The sequence below is a fragment of the Triticum aestivum genome, chromosome 6B (assembly GCF_018294505.1).
Source record: "Triticum aestivum cultivar Chinese Spring chromosome 6B, IWGSC CS RefSeq v2.1, whole genome shotgun sequence".
Lineage (NCBI taxonomy): Eukaryota > Viridiplantae > Streptophyta > Magnoliopsida > Poales > Poaceae > Triticum > Triticum aestivum.
The window spans coordinates 171,339,977-171,350,304 of record NC_057810.1 but is presented as its reverse complement, the minus strand read 5'-3'; the positions used below and the strand labels follow the sequence as shown (position 1 = coordinate 171,350,304).

The 10,328-nt window shown below is 43.3% G+C and overlaps 1 long non-coding RNA gene across 1 annotated transcript; it reads right to left on the bottom strand.

The window, feature by feature from the left end:
* Window positions 1–440: 440 nt before the first annotated feature.
* Window positions 441–1,108, bottom strand: LOC123133883 (uncharacterized). Its single transcript, XR_006465421.1, has 2 exons — window positions 953–1,108; window positions 441–748 (listed from the first exon to the last, which is right to left on the bottom strand). It is a non-coding gene; the product is annotated as an uncharacterized lncRNA (long non-coding RNA).
* Window positions 1,109–10,328: the final 9,220 nt, after the last annotated feature.

Genomic DNA, 10,328 nt, shown 5'->3' with positions numbered 1-10,328 from the left:
GCAGTTAAACCAGAGCAAAAAGGCTAGCGAGAGGCGCCACCCAGGCAGCCAGCGCTTAGCAAACAGAAGATAGTACCACCTCGGAAGCTTACACACGAATGCACCAGCTTAAATAGCGCTAAGCAGTGGACCACAGCACGACCTTACTTGAACAGGATCTGTTCTATAGGCTCGTACTGCTGCATCCTTGACTAGAGGATCGTTCCTGGTAGCTTTTGGCTTACCAGGGTGGCACACAGGTTGTCTGACAGGCATCCAAATCTTTTTTTGCCATTACAGGTGATCGGTCAGAAGATCAGAATTAGAATTATTTGACATAACATTAGTTTTCTGATTGCTATACTTTGCTAATGTCATATTCCTATTTCCGTAGCTATCAGCTCATTTGCTGTTGCTGTACTATCATCAATCAAAGTAGCTAACAGAAGAAAACAATGTGATTAAAGATGAACAGAAAATGTAATTTAGCTCATGAAAATGTCGTAAAAACTCAATTCGTACAGGAAAAGGTTACACAAACGCTGAAACCAAATCAACTATCCAAAGTAGCTTTCTTCGGCCATTTTCTTCAGAAGCTCCTAAGTTCAGATAACTAATAAGTCTTGGAAAAAGAGTAGTGGCAGGATCACTTTTTGCCGCTCTTCTTGAGACCGGCGCCTCCGAGCGGGCCCTTCTGCGCAGCCTTGGCCTTGAGTTCCTTGACGGCCTTCTCGTCCTCTTTCTTCTTCTTCAAGTTCTCCAAATCGGTCTGCAGAACAGAGAAAACCCAGGTTCAGATTCCATCAATTTGTCCATGCTACGAAACAAACAACTATAGATTGCAGGAAAGCAATTGGCGATCGATTTGCTCGACAACAGCTAAAGTAATTGGCGATCATCTAGTTAACCTTCGAATTGTAAGAAAACTAATAAGCAGGGGTGGTGCATACGCTTGTAGATCAGCGCTACATACCTCGTCGTACTCTTTCTTCTGGGCCTTGGGCTTCTTGAGAGGCTTGGGCGGCATGGTTGATGTCTTGGCGGCGACGACTGAAAGACCAAGTTGATCGAAAAGCTCTCGTCGAGGTCAGACAACGACTATCTTTGTACACGACGGCAGGCGATGGAACGAATCTAAAGCGTTGCAGGGTTGGGCGCGTGGGACGTGTATATATACTGAGGCGCGAGTCGTGTCGGACACGTACGCGGCGCGGCAGGGTACCAAACATGTTTCCTCTCGGTGTCGGAGAGAGAGATAGAGGAGGGGTCTGTTTAGGCTAGGCCGTCGTGGGCTGTTCGTTTGGTAATTTACACGGCCCATGTTTGCTTTTCTTTTTTGAGGCTGGCCATGTTTGCCTATCTGTCTGTGGGCTCAGCCTTCGGCTAGCTGTACTGGGCCAACTGCTCGATCTGCTTGCAGGGCCCATGTTTGCTTCTCTTAGGCCTATAACCTGTCTCTGATAATATTTCTCAAAAAAAAAAAAACTGTCTCTGGTAATCCCCCTCGGCTTGTGAGTGAACTACTTCTCTAAAGAAAAAAAAATTGAGTGAACTTACAATTCAGAATATGGCGCTTGCGACTCAAAAAACTAAAAGAATATGGCAACTTGTGATCGAGAGAAGGTGAAACATTTTTTTATTGTTTTTGATGTTGAGGTGATTTTGTCCATTCCGCTGTGTTCGCTACAGTTGTCTAATTTTTTTTGTCATGGAACTATGACAAGGGAGTTTTTTTTCTACTAGCTAAGTGCCCGTGCGCTGCAACGGGGATACAGTAATTGTACACCTGTTAATACCACTTAATTACCCTAGTAATTGGAAATATGCCCTAGAGGCAATAATAAATTAGTTATTATTATTATATTTTCTTGTTCATGATAATCGTTTATTATCCATGCTATAATTGTATTGATAGGAAACTCAGATACATGTGTGGGTGCATAGACAACACCATGTCCCTAGTAAGCCTCTAGTTGACTAGCTCGTTGATCAATAGATGGTTACGGTTTCCTGACCATGGACATTGGATGTCGTTGATAACGGGATCACATCATTAGAAGAATGATGTGATGGACAAGACCCAATCCTAAGCCTAGCACAAAAGATCATGTAGTTCATATGCTAAAGCTTTTCTAATGTCAAGTATCTTTTCCTTAGACCATGAGATTGTGCAACTCCCGGATACCGTAGAAATGCTTTGGGTGTACCAAACGTCACAACGTAACTGGGTGGCTATAAAGGTGCACTACAGGTATCTCCAAAAGTGTCTGTTGGGTTGGCACGAATCGAGACTGCGATTTGTCACTCCGCGTGACGGAGAGGTATCTCTGGGCCCACTCGGTAGGACATCATCATAATGTGCACAATGTGATCAAAGAGTTGATCGCGGGATGATGTGTTACGGAACGAGTAAAGGGACTTGCCGGTAACGAGATTGAATAAGGTATCGGTATACCGACGATCGAATCTCGGGCAAGTACAATACCGGTAGACAAAGGGAATTGTATACGGGATCGATTGAGTCCTTGACATCGTGGTTCATCCGATGAAATCATCGTGGAACATGTGGGAGCCAACATGGGTATCCGGATCCCGCTATTGGTTATTGATCGGAGAACGTCTCGGTCATGTCTGCATGGTTCCCGAACCCGTAGGGTCTACACACTTAAGGTTCGATGACGCTAGGGTTATAAAGGAAGTTTGTATGTGGTTACCGAATGTTGTTTGGAGTCCCGGATGAGATCCCGGACGTCACGAGGAGTTCTATAATGGTCCGGAGGTAAAGATTTATATATGGGAAGTCCTGTTTTGGTCACCGGAAAAGTTTCGGGTTTTATCAGTAACGTATCGGGACCACCGGGAGGGTCCCGGGGGTCCACCAAGTGGGGCCACCATCCCCGGATGGCTGCATGGGCCAAGTGTGAGAGGGGACCAGCCCCAGGTGGGCTGGTGCGCCCCTCACAAGGGCCCAAGGCGCCTAGGGTTTGGGGGAGGGGGCGCACCCACCTAACTTGGGGGGCAAGTTTCCCCTCTCCCCCCCTTTGGCCGCACCCTAGATGGGTTTGGGCTGGCCGCCGCCCCTAGGGGTGGAACCCTAGGTGGGGGCGCAGCCCTCCCTCAGCCCCTATATATACTTGAGGGTTTTGGGGCTGCCAACAGATGAGTTTGACCTCTCCCTGGCGCAGCCCTACCTTTCTCCCTTCTCCTCTCCCGCGGTGCTTGGCGAAGCCCTGCAGGATTGCCACGCTCCTCCATCACCACCACGCCGTTGTGCTGCTGCTGGACGGAGTCTTCCTCAACCTCTCCCTCTCTTCTTGCTAGATCAAGGCGTGGGAGACGTCACCGGGTTGTACGTGTGTTGAACGCGGAGGTGTCGTCCGTTCGGCACTAGGATCTCCGGTGATTTGGATCACGACGAGTACGACTCCTTCAACCCCGTTCTCTTGAACGCTTCCGCTTAGCGATTTACAAGGGTATGTAGATGCACTCACCTTCCCCTCACTGCTGGTTTCTTCATAGATAGATCTTGGTGACACGTAGGAAAATTTTGAATTTCTGCTACGTTTCCCAACAGTGGCATCATGAGCTAGGTCTATTGCGTAGATTCTTTGCAAGGAATTTGATGCAGAAAATGTAGAGCAAAAAGAAAGAAATCTAGATGAAGTTTTTTTTTGAAAGGGGAAACAAATATGCATGAGACAAATGCAAAAATACAGAAGAAAACACAAGAGAACTTCATCTAGAGATGGTCGGCGACAAAGTCACCTATGTTAGAGTATATTGACTTAGGAGTCAAGTGAGATCACTTGATCATAGGTCATACTCATCGTTTAAGCTCAAAATGGGGTTGCCATTTTTCGTTTAAGCATCTTGATGTATTCACATCTTGTCAAGTTGCTTTAGCTCATGACTTGGAGTAAAGCTTCTCTAAGATGGAATAACATACCTCGGTTGGTGGTGATGTCCATGTAGTTGAACTTGCGTGGGTTGCTCAAGGTTGATGTAGCTTATCAAGAGTTGGGAGCACCACTTGAAATTTGAGTCCATCTACCTACATGGGTTAGTTCTTGCAAGGAAGAGCACTTGTGTATCCAAAAATGACAATCATGAAGCTCAACATAGAATTTGTCAAAGGATATTTTCGAATGGTTTCGTGCTTCCTTGTCTTCAACCACCTTTGTATAGAGACTTGGTGATGTAGAGATTGCTCAAGATGTGAGTAGGTTACAATCTCATGGAATTTGATTCAACCAAGTACCTACATGGGTTAGATAACATGCAAGATACAAATATATCCAAGACATAAGATTTTCATCATAAGAGAGATATCAAGGATTAGGCATGAGCTCATGTCTTGCATGTATCCAATGGAGTTTCTACTCCAAGTTTGAAGCGTCAATGATGTTCAATTCTCCTCTTAACCTGCAAAACACTTTCTTATCAAGAGGTTTAGTGAATATATCCGCTAATTGCTTTTCGGTGCGAACATGCTTAAGATCAATGTCACCCTTAGCAACATGATCTCGAATGAAATGATGACGAACTTCAATATGCTTAGTTCGAGAATGTTGCACATGATTATGACCAATTTTGATAGCACTTTCATTGTCACAAAGCAATGAAACATGTTTCACATATATCCCATAATCTTTAAGAGTTTGGGTCATCCAAAATAATTGAGCACAACATGAACCAGCGGCAATGTATTCCGCTTCGGCAGTGGATAAGGATACTGAGTTTTGTTTCTTGGAAGACCAAGACACAAGAGATCTACCAAGAAATTGACAAGTACCCGAAGTGGACTTTCTATCAACCTTGTCTCCGGCATAGTCCGAGTCGGAGTAGCCAACAAGATCGAAAGAGGCCCTCTTAGGATACCAAATGCCAAAATTTGGTGTATGGATTAAGTATCTCACTATCCTTTTCACGGCCTTAAGATGACATTCTTTAGGAGCAGCTTGATATCGTGCACACATGCACACACTTAGCATAATATCGGGACGTAAAGCACATAGATATATCAATGAACCAATCATAGAGCGATAAACCTTTTGATCAACCGGTTCATCATCTTTGGTTAAGTCAAGATGTCCACTAGTAGGCATGGGTGTAGTCATACCTTTGCATTCTTGCATATTGAACTTCTTGAATAAGTCCTTGGTGTACTTCGTTTGAGAGACAAAAGTACCTTCCTTAGTTTGCTTGATTTGCAACCCAAGAAAGAATTTGAGTTCACTCATCATAGACATCTCAAACTTCTCCGACATTAGCTTCCCAAACTTTTCACTAAAATGAGGGTTAGTTTATCCAAATATAATATCATCAACATAGATTTGGCACACAAATAGTTCTCCATTAACCCTTTTAGTAAAAAGTGTAGAATCAATTTTCCCAATTTCAAAGCCTTTTTCAATAAGGAACTTGGTCAAGCATTTATACCATGCTCTAGGAGCTTGTTTAAGACCATAAAGAGCTTTGTGAAGTTTGTAAACATGATTGGGTTTCTTAGGATTGACAAAGCCGGGAGGTTGTTTAACATAAACTTCCTCCTCTATTTCACCATTTAGAAAAGCACTTTTAATGTCCATTTGGTACAAGGTGATATCATGGTGATTAGCATAGGCAAGTAAGATGTGAATGGACTCAAGTCTAGCAACGGGGCGTAAGTCTCACCATAGTCCATACCTTCGACTTGTGTGTAGCCTTGGGCGACGAGACGTGCTTTGTGTGTTCCACTTGTGGATGCTTCCGTATCAACTCTTGGTTCACCTTGTCGTGAAGTAGAAGCTTCCACTTGGACGGACGAGGTACTCTCCTTCACCTCCGTTGGACGGACCTTCCCAATAGACAAGTCTTGGATTGCTTCCGAAGGATCTTTGTCTCCTACATCAATTGGCAATTGCTCTACTTGCAAGCCGTTAGATTCATCAAACTTCACATCTACCCTCTCTTCAACCTTTCGGGTGAAATTGTTGTAGACACGGTAAGTGTGAGAGTTTGAGCCATAACCTAGTAGGAAACCTTCATGAGACTTAGAAGCAAATTTAGAACGACGATGCTTATCAAGAATGTAGCACTTTGAGCCGCATACTTGAAAGTATCCAACTTGGGGTTTGTTACGGGTGAGGAGCTCGTATGCCGTCTTGCCGAGTAGCTTGTGAAGATACAAGTGATTTGTTGCATGACAAGCTGTCTCAACCGCTTTTGCCCAAAAGTGCTTCGGCGTCTTGTACTCATCAAGCATCGTTCTCGCCATTTCGATGAGCGTCCGGTTCTTCCTATCAACAACTCCATTTTGTTGAGGTGTGTACGTAGCCGAGAACTCGTGTGAAATCCCTTCTTTGTCAAGAAAGGTGTCCACATTTGCGTTCTTGAACTCCGTTCCGTTGTCGCTGCGAATCTTCTTGATCTTCACTTCAAACTGATTTTGGGCCTTCCTAGCGAAGTTTTTGAAGATCTTTTGGACCTGCGATTTATCATCGAGAAAGAACACCCACATAAATCTAGAAAAATCATCAACTATAACTAGACCAAAAGAATTTCCATCGAGACTCTTGTAAGAGTTGGGACCAAAGAGATCCATGTGAAGTAGCTCAAGTGGCCTCCTTGTGGTCATGATGTTCTTCACGGGATGCCTTCCTCCAACCTGTTTACCTGCTTGACAAGCACTGCAAAGTCTATCCTTATCAAATATGACATCATTAACTCCCAGGATATGATTTCCCTTAATAAGCTTGTCAAGGTTTCGCATACCAACGTGACCTAATCGTCTATGCCATAACCAGCCTTTGGAGGATTTAGCAATGAAGCAAGTTTTAGGTTGAGCCCTTTTAGTGAAATCAACAATGTATAGATCACCTCTACGAATGCCGGTAAAGACCATCTTATGATTGTCTCGACGAAACACTTGGCAATCTACTTCAGTAAATAGAACATTGAACCCGAAATCAGCAAGTCTAGATACTGAAAGTAAGTTGTATCCAAGAGATTCAACGAGCATGACATTTTGTATGGAGCTATCATGTGATATGGCCACCTTACCGAGGCCAACCACCTTACCCTTTGAGTTGTCACCGAAAGTGACATACTTTCGAGGACTATCGTTATCAGCAAGCTCACGAAACATGTCTTTATCTCCGGTCATGTGATCGGTACATCCACTATCAAGAATCCATTCCTTTCCTCCTGACATATATCCCCGAAGATTTGCCATAAGACCAAAATGTCTCATTGCATCATCAAGATCGAAGTCACTATCATCATCCTCATCATAGTATCCATGTTCAACATCGTCATGTGGTGGATCAAATCCTAGAGAGGGTGATTCGTTAGAGTGAGTTTGACAATGATCTTGTCTATGAATTTTTATAGCTTCGGAAATAATATCACTAATAATTCCAACATTTCCTTTGGCACGCATAAGGTTTGTAAGCTCAAATAGACGATCACCAAACATAGGATCACTAGTATTCATTTTACTCAAAGCAATAGACTTATGGAGAATTTTATCAAGATTTTCCAAAGAATAATCTGGAAATCGTTCCTCAAGAAATTTCCATATAGTGTAGGCACACTTAAAAGTAGGCAAACATCCAATCAAGTTTCTAGGCAATCCTCTAATGATAAGTTCGGCAGTTCTAAGATTCCTAACCGTGTCAATTGACTCATCATGGGTTGGATGCATAGGATCAACATAAGGTGCACAAGGGCTAGCAATCTACTTGTTCAAATGATATTGATTGAAAATTACAAGCATCTTATTTTTCCACTCATGAAAATACTCTCCATCAAGAATATGCACTCTATGTCTAAGACTCCCCAAAGTAGACTCATCCATCTTCCTCCAATGATGATTAAACCAAGGCAATGGAGACCAATGCTCTGATACCACTTGTAGGACCTTGAGAAGAGGTGTCTAGAGGGGGGTGATTAGACACTAAGTACCAAAGTTGCAGTTTTTAACCCTTTTAAAGTTTAAGTGGAGTTTAAGCACAAGTTTAACATTCACAACACATATCAAGCAAGCATGCAAAGAGTGTATGAGCAGCGGAAAGTAAAGCATGCAACTTGCAAGAATATAAAGGGAAGGATTTGGAGGATTCAAACACAATTGGAGACACGGATGTTTTTGGCGTGGTTACAATAGGTGGTGCTATCGTACATCCATGTTAATGGAGACTTCAACCCACGAAGGGTAACGGTTGCGCGGGTCCATGGAGGGCTCCACCCACGAAGGGTCCACGAAGAAGCAACCTTGTCTATCCCACCATGGCCGTCGCCCACGAAGGACTTGCCTCACTAGCGGTAGATCTTCACGAAGTAGGCGATCTCCTTGCCCGTACAAACTCCTTGGTTCAACTCCACAATCTTGTCGGAGACTCCCAAGTGACACCTAGCCAATCTAGGAGACACCACTCTCCAAGAAGTAACAAATGGTGCATTGATAATGAACTCCTTGCTCTTGTGCTTCAAATGATAGTCTCCCCAACACTCAATTCTCTCTCATAGGATTTGGATCTGGTGGAAAGAGGGTTTGAGTGGAAAGCAACTTGGGGAAGGCTAGAGATCAAGATTCATATGGTAGGAATGGAATATCTTGGCCTCAACACATGAGTAGGTAGTTCTCTCTCAGAAATAGGATGCTGGAAGTGTAGGTTTAGTCTGATGGCTCTCTCCACAAATGAAGAGGAGGTGGAGGGGTATATATAGCCTCCACGCAAAATCTAACCGTTACACACAATTTACCAAACTCGGTGGGACCGATTCAACAGACTCGGTCGGACCGATTTAGTAAACCTAGTGACCGTTAGGATTTTCGGTGGGACCGAAATGCAACTCGGTAGGACCGATTCGGTTAGGGTTAGGGCATAACGTAATCTCAGTGAGACCGATTACACAAATTCGGTGAGACCGATTTTGGTAACAAGCTAACTAGAGAGTTGGTCAGGCAAACTCGGTTGGACCGATTATCAAACTCGGTGGGACCGATTTTGGTAATGAGTCAACCAGGAAGTTTGCATTGTAATCTCGGTAGTACCGATTGCTCAAACTCGGTGAGGCCGATTTTGATAATGGACATACACAGAGAGATTACAATCCCATCTCAGTGAGACCGATTTGCCTAGGGTTTGTGGTAGTGGCTAAGACATCCAAACTCGATGGCGCCAGATAGGAAGAATCAGTGGGGCCGAGTTTGACTTTAGGTTTAGGACATATGTGTGGAAGTGGGAAAGTAGTTGAGGGAATTTGGAGCATATCACTAAGCACTTGAAGCAAGAGGCTCATTAAGCAACACCTCATCCCTCCTTGATAGTATTGGCTTTTCCTATAGACTCAATGTGATCTTGGATCACTAAAATGTAAAATGAAGAGTCTTGAGCTTGAAGCTTGAGCCAATCCTTTGTCCTTAGCATCTTGAATGAGTTCCCACATCCTTTAGTCCATGCCACTCCATTGTTGAACTTATCTGAAACATACTAGATAAAAGTGTTAGTCCAACAAGAGATATGTTGACATTAATTACCAAAACCACCTAGGGAGCACTTGTGCTTTCAATCTCCCCCTTTTTGGTAATTGATGACAACATACATCAAAGCTTTAGATAAAGATATAAAGAACAGCAAGTAAAGCTTTGGAAAAACATGTAACAAGCATAGGCTCCCCCTACATGTATGCAATCATGTGAATATGAAATATAGAAGCATGTGAGAGCATAACCATGATAGAGCAGGCAATGTGTTACATGTATCTTGGCCATATGCATCAGAGCAAAAAAAATTAAAGGAAATACCTTCATGCCCATGAGTCCTTCTTGCAAACAGTATGTACATCAGCAAGAATTCCTCATACACATGATTGTAATGCATATACTTACCTTGTAGTCTTGAGTTGGCTTAGGATGAAATGAACCTGCGTAAACAAGGTTAGATAACACAGATACATCAGAGAAAACAGAAGAAACCACAAGAATACCAAGACTGGGATGACATGTAGAGAGTGAGTACTAAGTACTACACTGTATTAGACATGTCCCCAAGAGTAAAGATATGCAATTAATTTAGATGATTTCTTTCCCTTAGATGTCTTGCTCCCCCTGAATCTAGCATGGGATACTGGGAGAAGATAGGGAACAGAAAATCAGAGCTGAAAGATATAAATGAACAGAGCTAATGCAAGCTAATGCAAATAAGCACATATGAACATGTCTTTCCCCTCAAGAAGACATGTGGCATCTCTCCTCTTGAACACCAAGCATCTGGGATCCTTGAGAAATACTTTCTACTAGTATTCTCTCCCCCTGGAGATCTCTCTCTCTCTCTCCCTGAAGGATCTCTCTCTCTCCTTCTCTG